This window comes from Antedon bifida, chromosome 8, assembly GCF_963402885.1.
Source record: "Antedon bifida chromosome 8, ecAntBifi1.1, whole genome shotgun sequence".
Lineage (NCBI taxonomy): Eukaryota > Metazoa > Echinodermata > Crinoidea > Comatulida > Antedonidae > Antedon > Antedon bifida.
The window spans coordinates 18,157,724-18,174,483 of record NC_136233.1 but is presented as its reverse complement, the minus strand read 5'-3'; the positions used below and the strand labels follow the sequence as shown (position 1 = coordinate 18,174,483).

At 33.1% G+C, this 16,760-nt stretch overlaps 1 protein-coding gene across 1 annotated transcript in view; it reads left to right on the top strand.

Annotated features, from left to right (window-relative positions):
• The first annotated feature begins 340 nt into the window (after nucleotides 1-340).
• LOC144850308 (neuromedin-B receptor-like) overlaps nucleotides 341-16,760 on the top strand; it is a 36,829-nt gene continuing 20,409 nt past the window's right edge. Inside the window, exon 1 of the mRNA XM_078707561.1 lies at nucleotides 341-356. The gene's annotated coding sequence lies outside the window, so the exon portion shown is untranslated. The remainder of the gene's footprint in view (nucleotides 357-16,760) is intronic.

Here is a 16,760-nt window from a genome sequence, read left to right as displayed (position 1 = left end):
ATAATGTAACCGTTGACTTACTTACTTCTAGTTACATCGAAAGTGCAAATTAAAGTTGGTAAAACTTATAACATTTCTGTTATAATTATTTTTAAAATCTTTCAGCATAATGTGTAAATGTTTATGTAAATGATTACCAAGTGTGTATATCCAGCGGAACACCATAGGTATATGGCTGTATAGTACTCCTAGGTATAAAAAAAAAATCTGATTTACCTTATAAAAATGATGATGACTTCCGTATTGTATAAAAGGTTCCGGAACCATACTAAGTGCCTTCTTCCCTTTGCTGCTCAAAAGAACACATTTTCGTCATAAACATTCAGAACATTATTGTTGATCTACGTTACTTACAGGTATGTACTTTTTATTTAAATATTATCCATTTTAGATTTTCATAGACAGGAATTGCTTTAATGCGATAAAACTAACTAGCTGACTTGTTTAGATTTTATTTTATGAGTGAATATGATATTTGATTTTATACACAATGAAGATCGTTGTACCTACAGTAGTAGAACCCGGAGGCAGGCCTAAATATTGTAATTTGAATTCAACCGAATGTTCCATACGTTGCATTGTAATTTTCAAAAATGAAGCATAGGCTGGGCCGAGTTAACTCACCCCCGTCTTCCCTCCCCCGTCTATGGTAACTTGTGACTGGTTTCTTCTGGCCGACGAAAGGTTTCATTTATTTCTCAAGGTCGATCGTCTTGTCCTTGAAGTTATACGTGTGTAATGGCACTTCGTCCACGCGAAGTTTTAATTTAATTTTCCGTTGATAACCCTCTTAATATTGTATACATTTACGTACGTCTTACGTAAGCTTTAAACTTTAATTATTTACCATTCTTTTTTTATAACCCGTTTCAACCAAATTATAACATATATAATAACAAATTATAATAACAAATTACAATATATTTTATTATTAGTATATTGTTTCATGGATTAAGGAATATTCCTTCATCCATGATTGTTTGATGGTAATTAAAAGTCTTCGGTACAGAACAGAATTGTAGAGTTTTATATCAACGTATTATGAGTTTATAATAATTCGATAACAATAATTAAATAGCAGTCAGTCCATCTTGTAATAAGCTAGGTCTATACATCATAAAAACACAGTAAATATACACTGTTGCTGTTCATCATATGCATGTATTATTACGATAGTTTGAGGTTGAATTATCAGTTGAATTGCGAGTAATATATAATGTTACGAGGTTGTTTGTAGTTTAAATTCAGCAATATTAATATGGAACCTTCATCTAACGAAGTTTTGGACAATTTAGAGTACCATTGTCACATTATAATCAAGTTGAATTTAAAATTTAATAAAGTAATTATATTTTATCTATCTTTCATGGTCAGACGATGAAATTAAACTATACGTGTGACCATCTGTAAAATTTAATTTAAAATTTAAATAATATTGACGGATATACGCCTATGTTGTGTGGTTAATCCTATGTTATTAAATATTCGATGAGACGCACAACAATATACAGTAGGTATACGATTTACCTGTTGGTGTGGTCTAGAATAAAGTCACGTGATGAAACTCCCTAAAAATAAACCCACACTCGCAGTCAATTGAGTAAGTGAGTGAGTAAGTCAATTAAAAATACTTTTAAATAAAATCTGGAGAAAATAGGCCTATTATAAAATATTTTATTTGTTAGCGAAGAGATTTGTTTTATATATTTTTTTTTCAAAAAGTACCTCAGCAAAAGATGCATTTGCAATATAAAGTATTTAGATTTCTTAACGATTGTGAAAATTAGACACGTACGTACGTAGTCTCGTAATTGTCACCGTCCCGAAACAAAAGCTCGGCTTTCAAAATTAATCTGCATGCATATTGGCATGGATAGGTTTTTTTTTTTAATATTTTGTTTACCAGATTTTACTATATTCCTTAAGTTATTGTGGAATATTGCATTTTAATGGCTTATTCATCTACCTGCACAGAATTATTGATTGCTGGTTTGGTATTCTTTTTTGTCTTAGTTGTTTTTCTATATCAGACAAGTCTGCATTGATTTTATTTTACATTAACCTACGGTAATAAATGAATAATGTGCATAAATATACTAGTGCATTGTGTTTCATTGTATTTTTGCAATGCTTAAAGGTTGTTAAAGGTGACAACAAATATCATTACTTCGCTGCTAATACTATTGTGAGGAAAGATAAAATAGTTATATATTGTACAAATTTGCTATGTATGCATATCAGCCTAAATCCAAGTGTCCAATTTTAAAAGCACGTTACACGTTCTTTCCTCACAGTCAATCTAGGTGTCTGACGTTCAAACGCAAAACCATTATTTTATATACAGTGCCTCCGTGCTTAAACATCCGATATACCTCGTCGTAATCCTGTGAGGAAGTTTTGTCGTTATATTTTGAAAGTTGAGATGTACTTCCGAAACCTATCGGAATTATATCTGTATTGACACGAATGTACGAGAGTTAATCGGCTGAAAAGCTGCATTCACAATGTTTACGTTTAACGGAACGGAAGACGGCACCGTATATATATGTATATAATTTTCCTTTATTTAATAACACGGTACCGTCTTCAGTTCCGTGAAAGTGTGCCCTGAGAAAACTATCGTAGAAAATGGGTTCAGTGGTAAAACATAAGATCGTTCAAACCAAATTCGTACGATTTGAATCCGTACCTGATTTGGACCCCGAATTTGGTGCTATGGATCGAGAACCCATTTGTTTGCTGAAATCAATTTTTTTCTTTTGAATAATCAACAGTAGTGAGCATGAATGACCTCGCTTGACACCGATATCCGTGTGAAAGCACGCTCAACGCTTGCGATATTTTTCTTAGGCCGCTGGGCCGAATCCGGCCGCGATGTGGAAGTATCTTTACTCGGATGATTCGGATTGGCGATATAGACGTGTTTCCAACAGTTAAAACAAAAGCAATTATTTAAGTTTTCATTATCGTTATCGTCCTAGTATAAATGGCCATTTCTGCACGTTGGAAAATATTGTCACTCTCTGCATTAGACCTATCATTATATTACAAAAGAATACTGTACAACAAGAAAGTAAATCAAATTCATTAATTTCCATGTAAAACCATCTATTAAACCGCTTGAATTACGTGTCATTGTAAGTGACAGATTCCCTTACTATCCATCTTCGATGTGTAACATCTTGAATGCACAATTAAAATAACACCTACATAGAAAAGAGAAAATAACACTTACAATGATTTCTTTCTCTTAATATAATCACTGAGATTATCTTACAATTATTTTATGCTATCACCTAAAGTATTCGTTAACACTGTAGGTCAGTGACCAGACGTTGAATAGCTAGCTCAGTATCGTTGCATCAACCCTAATAAGCGTAAACTTCTCCATTATTTTAACTATCGATTACCTATAAATGTCTAATTATTGCTCTTCACAAAAAGACGAAAGTCCTCGATTAAGTTGCCCCTGACATTCAGGACAGGAAACATAGACATGGATTAGTTATGTACACGGGTTTTGTTGAAAAATTCTCTAGCTATTGAAATGCTTTATCGTATAATTTCATCATTGAGTGTGGGTTAGTTATTTACCCGGGTAAGTTGATGTACGAATACATCGATACTATTTTAAATAATACTTAGGCCTAAACTACTGGATACAAAGAAAATAGAGGTGCCGAATTCGTTTCCACATGTGCGGAGAGCGGCGGTCTATGTCGCGGTTTCGAGTCCCATCCGATTATTAGGCTAATTGAGATTTTTTGTTCGCACTAAATATCAATGTATTGTGCTTGATTATCAGACAATAATAATTATCGTCTGCGTTTTCTAATTATCGATTTGAATTTCAAAATTTAAAAGAAACAAATTCAAGATTGAATCTAGGTAAATTTATTGATTTTAAACTAATAATTCATCACAGTATTCATTGTGTTACAGTTATAGTCACATTATGCAAATTATAGCCTGTGTTAGTTTACTTTTCGAAGAATATAGAATGAGATATTGTCTTGGTCGAGATATTTAGTAACATGCCCATAAATCGTCACATACGTTTCTTTAAAATGTTTATAGGCTTTCAGAATTTCAATTAGCATTGTATTTTTACAATCGTATCCACAGCTTTGTTTTTATTCCTAATCACCATAATGATTAATTACATACATGGTAATTGTAAGAAAGTAAACTTTCCGTTTTTAGTCCTGCTTAACTAACTGTTTATAAAATAAAAGAGAGATAAAGAGACCTTAGCTATAATAATCAAAATAACCTCTTAAATCGCGTTTTATACTCGTGCGAAACGCGAGAAAATGCTATTTTAAAACGTGTTTTTAATATACTTATAACAAAACGCGAGAACCCGCTATTTTCTTTAAAAGACAACAACAATAACAATTAAAATCAAATCAATTATGGATCAATATGTTAACCACGAGTTGATGATTTCTAGTGATGAACCTGGGATTACTATCGAAACTTCGCGCGTTAAACGCCTTTTGGTTTACCATTTAAATTTCATGTTTAAATGATTAGGCCTATTACAAACGTCATCCTGTGATTAACACCACCGATATAAGATCAAGCTCTCAACATAATTTAAACGCCTACACAAGTTAAAACACCTTGCGATCCATTGACTCTTCAAATACAAAAATAGAAATGATAGTGTCAATATACACGTGAAAATACTACAAAAAAATCTATATGTTTTATGTTTTGAAATGTTTTCTTATGAATTCTTATGAAGACGTGGGTGTACCAATTTAGACGTATTTAAACTGGTATTAATTTGTTTTTATTAGTGTTTTAAGTTGTTTTTCAGTCAGTACAAACGATTGGATTGCTACTTGTCAAGCTGTGTTCTGCATAAGCAACTTCTCCAAAAGGTTTCGGACTTTGGTTAAAGACAACTTATTCATTTTTGTTAAAAGATAATATCTTAGCCCGCATACAAATATCCTGGATAGTGCCCGTGTGTGTTAAAGCTTTTTCAGAGAGAAGTCCTATACAAATCAGTTTATTAGAAATTCTGGCAACTTCTGCACAAAATCTATAACCAGTCGTATTGGTAGCTTATTTACTGTTGTATGGGAGAGGCCACTCCATAGTTGCTATAGCTCTCAAATATCTTTTTGTCATTTTTTAACTAAAACCTGAAAAGTTACATACGAAAAGAATCCGGTTTCAGACCTAATACTTTATCTGGAAAATTGATCAAAAAATATTTGCCAGAAATAAATTTTACTGAACATTGTACTTGCTATTATTATTGGGAAGAAAGAGTACGTTTAACTGTCAGTATGGTAATAAATTCAACCTCAACCTACTCCGATCCTTTCATCTATCAAATACGCAATACCGTGAATAATGGCTTCTTACTCGAGCGTGTACTCCTCGAGTACCCTGGGGATTAAAAAGTGCCGAGATATATTAATATTTGCTGGTTATACACTTGTAATTTCAATATCAAGCTGGAAAAAAAATTATATATTCGTGCATTTCACTAAAAGAAGAAGCCTATTTAAAAGTTCTCGAAAACATTCATCTGGTTTCAAATAATTGATGTTGTATTTTTTCTTTCTATTAAACATAGCAAAATAGTAAGTCTATTTTTTATGGTACAAATGAAAAATATAGAAAATTTTACCAGAACTGTACTGTGTACACTATTATTGGCATTGGAGAAAGTAGGTTAGAAGCAAATGTTTATCAAACGTGCTTAACAAGAAATTATCTTAACTTTGTTTTAAGTAAATGATTTTGCTTAAGTAACATAAGAACATTTATATAATATTCTATTCCTCAATATTTCACTTAAGCTCTTCTTTACTATCTTAACTTAAGCAAAACGATTTAAGTTAAGATTGATCCTGAACATTTTCTTGGGCCTATTCATATTTGTATTTATTTTCAATAAGATATGATAACTATACGTTATATTATAATTGATGGATCTTGCATTGTGTTGAGTTCTGTTCTTTCTAAGACCATTTTACAAACAAAAAAATCACAAATATATACACAAAGATAAAATAAAATAAAGAAAACGTTATTTGGTGTTGTTCCAACGAGGTTTTATTGTGGCAATATCAATGTTTTTAGCAAAATGTATGAGGAAAAGCCAATTAAAAAATATTTATGAATAATAATGAATAACTATGTCGGTCGGTTGGTCGGTCGGTCTGTCTGTCTGTCTGTCTGTCTGTCGGTCTGTCTGTCTGTCTGTCTGTCTGTCTGTCTGTCTGTCTGTCTGTCTGTCTGTCTGTCTGTCTGTCTGTCTGTCTGTCTGTCTGTCTGTCTGTCTGTCTGTCTGTCTGTCTGTCTGTCTGTCTGTCTGTCTGTCTGTCTGTCTGTCTGTCTGTCGGTCTGTCTGTCTGTCGGTCTGGTATCACTATGCATTGTAGCACGCGACTTAATGGCTGTTGGCCTTGTTCATAATACACAAAACTTTGTTGAAAACCAGTTGCCGATCGGTTCCATTGATATAACACTATGCCAGCAAGTAGAGACATGCGCAGACGATCGTATTCGGTCTGATGGACTTTGTGCGTAACGTCGCGTCGTGTAATTGAAAAGTCCCTAAAAGACGCCAGTTAATATTCTCTTTATGATCACCGTCTGCGCTAAACTCCTTATGGAGAATGAGATAAAGTAAACAACTTATAACGATAGATATATGATGCATTTGTACAGTCTAGTCAAGTAAGTGGAGGGGAAAATATAATCTCTAAAAAGTGATTGTCGACACGTATGCAAACTTATAATTCATTTTCTCTGCGGTGGTTACCCTTGGTATCAGGAAAAAATAAACAGATTTTATGCAAACTGTTTCTAGACGAATAATGTTTCTGAATTCTAGTCTATGTATTAACACACTTTACAAAATTGTTTGCGAACCTGGAGTTTGCTCGAGCTTGCTAGTGTAGACGTGTCAACTACGCTATAAAACCAGCACCAGTTTGTAAAGAAAATTGTTTGTTGCAGTGTAGTCTATACAGTAAATGCCTATATACTGCGTAGGGTGATAGTTTTGCTTCTGTGAGCACAGTTAATTGGTCAGGAAAACATCTGACCAATTAATATTACCGCAGAAATGTTACGACCCACGAACATTATATTTCATCTTTTATCAATATCTCATCTTTTATCAATATCTCATAGTCAACGTAATAGATTTTCTTAATCAGCAAATGGCATGGCGTGTTTGTTAATATAAATACTTTTGTGGTGTGCATTTTGGAAATGTAACCAAGATGTCAGACGGAACAAAGTAGACTAATAGTGTTAGTGTTGGTTAGATACTGTGGCGCAGTGGTTAGAGCATTGGACTTGCAATCAAGAGGTTGTCGGTTAAAGCCCCGTCTCGGTCACTGCAGTGTTGAGTCCTTGAGCAAGATTCTTTATCCACATTGTTCCTCCCCACCCAGGTGATAGAAATGGGTACCGGTATGTAAAAAGTACTGGGAAGGTAAATCAGACTCGTTTGTGCGGGAGGAGTGGCGTACCCCCCACAAACATACACACTTAGTGGAGTCTGGCCCAAACGCTAAAAGAAATGGAGATGGGCACCACGGCCGTTAGCATTAGGTTTCGACTTTACCTTTACCTGGTTAGATAACTGTTTTTTTAAAGCAATAACTGCAGTAGAATAATGTTGATCTCTATTTAAAATCCAGCTTATTCACCTTAAATTCAACAATAATAGTATAGTTATAATCTCTGTACACTGATAAATTAATAATTAACGATTTCAAATATTTTTCATTGTTTTTTTTCATTTTTTATTGTTACAGATTAACGCCCTTAAATTTAATATTAACTTTTGGTAATCCAATATTTTATGATATAATTTCAACCTTGGTGATTTCTAATAGATAAATTATATTATAAATAAAACATCTTACTGAATTAGAGGAATCAGAAGACCTCGTTATTTAAAATGCTTGACACTGTTTTCCATTATTTTTTAACATTTAGTTACTCGTATTTATCTGATACATTGTAAGAATTAATTTACCATAGTAAATTTCATGTTTGAAAAATATTCTACATTGTAGCGATTATGATAAAATATATGTTCTGGGAACGGAAATATTACGTCCGCAGTAATATCACTTTGATGTGTTTTGACAAATTTGGTAAAATATATCTTGACAAGATCATGGACGAATAGGAAATGATCTTATCAATCTTAATCTTTCAAGTGTGAATGTACCGTTATTCGATATTAATGGTTGAGCATCTAAATTGTTGTACAAATTATATTATCTCACACAGAAGTCACACGAATTACCGTAGCTAACAGTACCTTAAGGCACGTTCACACTGTAAGAAATTGAAATTTCCTAATGGAAACCCATTTGTCTTTGTCATTCAGAAGTTAATTGGAAAGCTCTGATTGGGTTAAAGGTTCAACTAACTAGTATTAATTATGTTTGTTTTTTTCACGTTCTGATTCTTACGTGTTATTGTGATTCGGCATAATCAAACATATTGGACAAAGATTCGGCATAATCAAACATATTGGACAAGGCGCCAATGGCGACAAAAACAGTCATCATTCTGTCACTGATCTTCCAATTTTCATTTCCAATATATTTGTAATGATATTTTGCATTTGATACATGGTTCATCCTAATAAAACCCATTCGAAAAAGAAGTGCCGATGCCGACAAAAAAAAGCTTATCATTCTGATCGATATTCCTGTTTTTTAAGTTTGTTTGTTTTGATACATGGCATATGCAACCCGTGCTATATTATTATCTATATTAAAATGTTAAATATCTGGCTCATATTTGAGCCAGATATGCAAAAGGCAAAAGGTTCGTCATAATCAAACCCAGAACAGTAAAAAAAGACTCCAATTCCGACCAAAACACTAGTTTTATAATCTTTATCATTCCGTCATTGGCAGTCCTGTCTGAATGGAACCATCATGACTGTGCGATGTTCTCTAAGCTGAAGCATTCGAGAAGTATCTATATTGATTGGTCATTTTGATCATCCTCGGCAGTGTAATAATGAAACCAGCATACAATAATGTATAAGTATAATCGAAATTCCATACGGTTTTCTAATTTTCTCACTTTTAGCATTAACAATATTAAATTATAATAATCAAAATATAATATCGTGATGCCGGTGTAATTCCAAGGGAATGGGAAATGAAAGACTTCCCTAAACTTAACGTCGACACAGTGCAATATAACAACATCTATTTAAGTAATTCCCAAAACAATCAAGCATGCCATCTTAAATTAACTGCAAACTTATTGCGAGAATACTAATATATGATTCTGATTTAATTTTATTTTCGAAAAGTGTCACTGTGTAGAAACTCTTGATAAAGAGGCTACGATCAAACACAATGATGCAATGTGTAAAATTATTTATAGGCAAATTATAATTTTAACGATTTTAGTTATTTTTTAAAGTGAATATTATTTACTTTGTTACTTCGTGGGGGCTTCAATTGATACGTAAACTAAACATTGTATTGTAATTACAAAGTCATATTCATTTTTGCCACGACATAGTCGCGTGCAAATGCCACTCTACAGCTCACTATGTCGGTCGGTTGGCCGGTCGGTCGGTCGGTAAACACTAACTCAAATTTGAGCACGCGACTGCAGCCAATTATAAGAAAATTATATGAAATATGAATAGAACAACAATCCGAACTTTCACTGTATAAAAGAATCTATTGAAACATAGACGAACGTAATGAAATGTAAACATTAAAAAAAATACATAAAATCGATAACATAACGTATAAGTTCGGTTATTGATACCTAAGTAAATACATTACCATGTGTTATTCCACGCAGGCAACTAGGGTAAAGTTAACGAAGATCGTTTTGAAGCAACATATTCACCAGGTAATTCAAAGAACGACAATATTGTTTAGCAAAGTAAAAAAAAAATGTGTTGAAATGTGATTAAATTTATTCATCTATGACATTAAGTTATTAATATTAAGTTAATGGTTAAACCGAGTACACACGTGACTTATTTATTGAAGTAAAGCGGAGCAGCGTAAACTGTGTCAATTGCCGTACAATATAAACGATGGGTATATAATGCCATTTATATGCACTTTTCATACCATACTAAAACAAAAGAAGTTTAACAAGTTTTCATCCTAGAACTACAGGATTATCATCTATGCTGCCTTTGACGAAAATAATATTTCCACACGTCCAATAAAATGACGTCATGATTAGTAAGAGCAATAATATCGTTACAATACAAAGATTTTATTGTTTTTATTGACCATGACGTCATTTGATTGGATTTTTGAAAATATTATTTTTATCAAATATGGCATAAATGATTATCCTATAGTTCTAGAACGAAAACTGTTCTAATTTGTTTTGTTTTATCAAAAAAAATGTATGTTTATCTATTAATCGTCGATCGTTATCGCCCTTATAGTGTAAATGGGCTTTAATAGCACAGTCGGATGGAAGTACTATCTCAAGCGTTTGTCTTATCTTTCCTAATTTTTACTTTTCATTTACCAAAATCTTTATATAATGTGTAACGAACAGTAAATAAAAAGTTATTGTGAATTATATTTATTAGATTATGCAGCACTTCGAAAAATAATGTATATACAATATAAAGGCCTAAACGTATTGAAACAGATTCCAGAACGATTCCAAAGGTCCAGTTCCACAGCTGAACGCTATACCATTCAGCCACATAATTGGCTTGCAGACAACTAAACTTAGGCCTACAAAACGTAGATGTGTAGTGAGAGGAAGGGTCATTGGTAGGCCTACGCGTCACTACTTCACGAGATGAGTTTAATAAGTAATTAATTCATACTGTTTATATCTAAGAATTATATTACAGGATCGCCTGGAACGAATTCGTAGAATTCCTCCCAATGTTAACATTTTCAATTCAATCACGTGGAAAATCACTTAATCATTTTTGTTTACAAGCTTGGCGTATAGCTGTAAATCTACATGACCAGTTACTGTCAGAAGTCGATCATTTATGACTGACTTCATAATTCATTTTAAATCACATGGCAAATGTACTTATAAGTTATTTCAATGCTTTCCTTCACAGTCTATTAGCATAGATTGATTGATGTGATTTTAAGTTATTTATCAGTAACGATAGTTACTTAAAAAAAACTGCAACTATAAGGGCCCCTCTTTGATGGTATTAGATGGTGTTTGATTGGCAATGTTACTTTTAATGTTAATACATCTATATAGCGCATTCTACGAACAATTTAATTTCACACAATGCCGTCCCAATGCGATGTGGACTTAGATGGACGTTACAATGTTCAACCATGGACTTATCTAATTTATAGATCCATGGTTCAACTAAATGCTTTTTCGAAACTGAGCTATTTTGCCTGTCCACAACAGTGGCTGTTAGCTAGTACACAACCTTCTACTCGTCTCAGAAGATGTACAGGTTCTTTACAGTGTACATGAGCATTGCGTGTACACTGGACCTACGGTTTATATTATTCAAAAAGATAGAGACTCGAACCCTTGCCATAAGGCTATATGGATTACGACGCGCGCTCGGTCACTCACGGTGACTAGTACCATCCGAGCGTGGTACTCATTACATGTATTGTAATAGAGCTGGTAGTTTTTATGGATTCTTTCCGCTAAATGTTTAATTCTAGAAAGGAAAGTATACACACATTTCTATTTCTAGAGTGAATTATTGGAAAGAATGTAGTTAGATGTTCCCGTGTGGGTGTACGTTGATCCAAAATAGTATCCATTGAGAAACTTGCGGAATTAAAGATGCTTTCCTTTTCAAATACTGTCCGTGCGGCTCTTGCGTTCACTTTCTCTCGAGGAGTTCAAAGCACAATGTGCATTTTTTGTTCGGTTTATATTTACAAATTAATCAGAAAATTTACGTGGAGCAAACGCCATACATAACTGACTTATTAGAGCCTTTTTTATTATTATTTTCCATAACTGTTAAATTAGCAAGAAAACTACACATTTTTTCTAGAAATTAATAATTGGATGGAATTTTAGTGAGCTCAGAGTGTGTGAGTGTACACGTTTACTCACATTGGCGTAATTTTTATAAGGATCATAACAAATTAAAATTATCATATTAGAGGATTATATCATGAATGCGGTTAAAATGATGACAGACCATTTGTCAATTTTAATTACGCAAAATATTAACGGAATACATTTATATATATATATATATATATTGGGGCTCTTTGAATGACGTCACTTAGTGAATTATTTTTAGCGTGGGTGGTCATATTCGTACACGAACACAACATTTAACATCAGTTATGGTTATAAATAAACATCATGATTAGAAATGCGAGTATCCATCCTTCTATCTAGATTATTGGTTCCCTCTTCTTTGGACGCAACGCAACGACGTAGGCGCATCGAAAGTGATCGAGTTGACTGATCGTTAGCGACGGTTCGAGTTATGCGCTGCGTCGTAATTGGTAAAATTAATAAAGTTTGGTTTTCACTAGAAGCGAAATGCAAGGAAGTAGACGTAACGCAAGCGAGTTGACCAATGACAAGCGACTGTTCGAATAATCCGTCGCTTGTGATTGGTCAAATTACTTTCGTTGTGTCTCCTGATGAACCAAGCATAACTATGTGATTCCGCCCTTTCATTGCGTCCAAGTAGGAAGCAAGCTTAAACTTAATTCTTCTGGTTCATTATATGTTGCCCAATTTTGAAATTCACCCAGTGAACCTTGGACGTCCTCAAGAGTTTTCAAAAGTGTGTTTTTAATAAGTTATTAATTCATGGTGTATTTGTATGTATTCATGTCTTTTGGAGGTATCTTGTGTGTTTTGACATTTGTGCATGCATTGGGCATAATACGTTATTGTTGAAAGCTGCTTTGGTGTTGACGTAGGTTTATTCAGAAAGACAACAGTTACACTGGTAAAATAATTTTGAACTCACTCAAATACATTTGTTCGTTGCGTCCTCTGATGATGTTATGCATAATAATAGTGTTGAGGTAACAGTAGTAAAAAAACAACAATGTTAAACACTGTAAAAATGTATCAGATTATAATAATAACAATATTAATCGTTACTTCTTTAGAGTGCATACGCAAGCTGGTTTCAATGCGTTGTGCACAAATGTAAAACAGAAAATGGAAAATGAAAAAACATGATTAGAAAAAATTAAAAAGCTTGTGGTCTTCAGCTAAGTCTGTTTTCTCATTTGCGAATATTTTCGCGCGAATCGAACATTCTCGAGTTCTGATTGGTTGTGATTTTTCACGTCACAAAAAGTAGATGAAATTATTAATACGCATGCGCATCAGTCAGTATTTTCGATTCTCGCGAATAAATTCGCCTAGTGGTAAACCGGCTTTGCCTTTATTTTTTATCTCTCCTTATTCCGCTCCTTAACCATAAAGTCAATTATAGAAGAAGAAGAATACCGTGCCTAGTAGAAAGTATCATCAATATAGATACATCATTGTAATTGGTATGCGGATGGCTTATGGTTATTATTAAATAAAAGACATGATGAAAAGCACGTGAGCATACTCATAAACAATATGATTTCTTCTTTATACACATTGTTTTTCGGGAATTGATTCCCCCAACATTATGTTGCGTACGGCATTTGAGATGACCAATGATGTGATCGTTAGCCATGACATCATGAAAATTGATGGATGCAAACTTTGCGTTCCCCGCTGATGCAGATTGTTGTGGTATATAAAGCAGCGTTCGATTGCTTGAGCGTTAGATCATGTATTGATATATTTTGTCTATTATCTGTTATTTCGCTTACAGTATACAATCGTCTCTATCATACAGGATACAGTACCAAGTTTTTCCCGCTTCTAAGCCGTATTTGACTACAGGTAAAGATTTGAAAATTATCTATTTTATGTTTTGCTGGCGGTCTAACAGTGGGTCAGTCTGTCTTGTTTGTGTTTGTATTCATGTCAGTCTACCTCCATGACCGTCTTTACTAGTAGGCCTAATGGCCAAGAGTGAGTCATTTACCTGCTTCAAGTATAAGTATGTCCTTAAGGATATAATACATAAATACATATGAACATAATATAATATGTTGTAGATTCATTGTGAACGTCATTATTATTCTTTTCTCGTTTTCCTATCGTAAGGAATTAGTCTAGTTTGATCTTAAGCATTGCAATATTTGTTTGCAAGTTGGCAAACAGTAAAATAGTATTTCTTCATCAAGACAGATTATTTGCATTTGATATTCATGCTTTAGTCTAGTTTCTTTCATTTAGGGACCTCGTGGAAATAACTTACTTTTCTGTATTTTGTATCTATGAGTTTTTTTTTTATTTTGTAAACTATAATATAGTTATAAGAAATAAAAGCAAATTTATTGTCAAGTTTGAATTATTCCGATTACTTAAGTTACCAGTCAAACAAATAGGTAGCACCCATATGCAGGTCCATCAAAATGCAATTAAATTTAATCTGCGGTTTTGAATGTTGAAAACAAAATTATCATAAACAACTATATATTATGTATTACCATACCGATAGAAAACATCCCTTTGACCCCTATTCAGGGGTAACTCCTATTCAGGGGGCACCCCTATCCAGGGTTAACTCCTATTAAGTAGCAATGGGAAATAATGTTTTAACACTACACCCAGTTCCCAGAGGACAACCTATTACCAGACAACTCATTAGATCCAGAAGGTGTCGTCTTAATATATGTTTAACTGTACGCGCATTTTATGAAGGTTCTTCATATTTTAATATGTAATCCGCATAAAACAATAAATAAATATTTCCTTTAAAAGGTGTCTGAAAAATAGGTACAGCTGTACTAGGCCTAAAGTGACACCTTGATCTCAATTATGCTAGCCTCATGTCACCATGTAATTGTCAGACCAAATTACCGTCAGTGGTAGCATTATATCATGTAGTTTGTTCGGAATTATTCAAATGATTTTAATGATAATGTATTATACGTTATAGTGACTAATAGCTTTCATTGCAACCATTATAGTCCAACCGTTAACAATTCTAATAACGAACAACAATCTTGTCTCAATTTTTCTTTAGAATTTTAATATTAATATAATATCATTACACTTCCAATATTAAAATATAGCACCTGTGGGATTTACTCGTATGGCAATTCATATATTTTATAAAGAATAAGGTCAACACTATCTCATAAGTCCGATGATAAAAGCACTTAAATGAATTGGCAAAGGGTTTGAGTATATCACACATTAATAACGATAACGACAGTTACTGTAGTCGCCTGTAAAAAAAAATACAATATCACCAAGGTATATACATGACCTATACATTTAATCGGCCGATGAGCATACGAAAAATATGATTCAATTCGGTTGTTTTCCAGCAGACAATAACACATCGGGTATACTGAAATATGAAACATAAGTTTATTATGGCTACAAGAAGACGTTCGATTCAATTGTTATGAACGATTTTCATTTAATGAATCATTGTGATGAAAAGACACAGTAACGCGGAGCGGACGGCGGTGGTTTCCTCTCAGGTTAGATACAGATTCTATGCGAGACAAGCTACGCGGTTTCCGCTTACCGCTACCGCTCGTCTATGTCAATTCGTCCATTCTTATGGACACAACCGCTGTCTGTCAGTCTCATCCGAACCAGGTAGAAAGTATTAAATACCGATATAAATTCCTAGCACAAATTTTATTACTGACATTGGTAATCTCATTTCCATGTAAAAAAAATACTAGACATAGGTGTATAAACGTCGACCAATATACATGATCGGCTGATAAGCTGGGTCTGAAAATTATGAAGAACGCATTCTATTGATATAAGCCGATGTTTCTGAATATTAATAGAATAACTATACAGGTATATAACGTTAGTAGGTCACTCATACAATAAATGTTATGTTTATCAAACTAAAATTTCTATTTAAAAATATGAATGGATGGATATGGAGAAGTGTGTGTACTTTATATCAATTAATTAAAAGGTATAATTTTAAGAATTTAGGTAGAAAATACAATATATTAAATTAGCCTAAACAAAGATGTTTTGAGAGGAAAAAAAAGAAAGAGAAAAGATCTTGCAATCACTTTCATAATGAAGGGCTGGGACATTTTAGATAGCACGCATCATACAATAGGCCTATACTTTCAACTGTATGGTACACGTCAATTTTGTTTTAGGTATTTTTGTGGAAATACATTGAAATTGAAATAAAATCTGATAACAGTGTAGTGTTAACAACCACTATGTCATCTTTGCAACGTTGATAAAAAAAAAAAAAAAAAATGTAGCTTTTGCGAAACAAAGCATGATGATACATCAACAGAAGTTTCTATCAACATGCAATTTGTAGGATCGTATAAGTTATAAGATCCTACAAATTGCATGTTGATAGCAACTTCCGTGGATGCAAGACACATGATTCCTTACGATCCGAGTTGGATTTCACCAATAAAATAACGTGTGATTTCTTATCTCTATTTTAATCAGTGACAAATACACACAGCTGTGGATGACCCATCAAATTTACCACCATCAAAGCTGGTATTTTAAACGTGAACCTCACTGTGTTAAAACTATCTTACCTAACATCAATTTGATAAATATTTAATAAATTAAATTACTAAGTGTCAGCTTGCAAACATATTTCATTACGCCCTTTTGAATACAGTAACATGTTAGAGATGACTATCTACAGTACTGCAATGTAATTATAAACGCTGAAATTGTTTTTAGTTATAGCAAAGAGCAACCAAAAA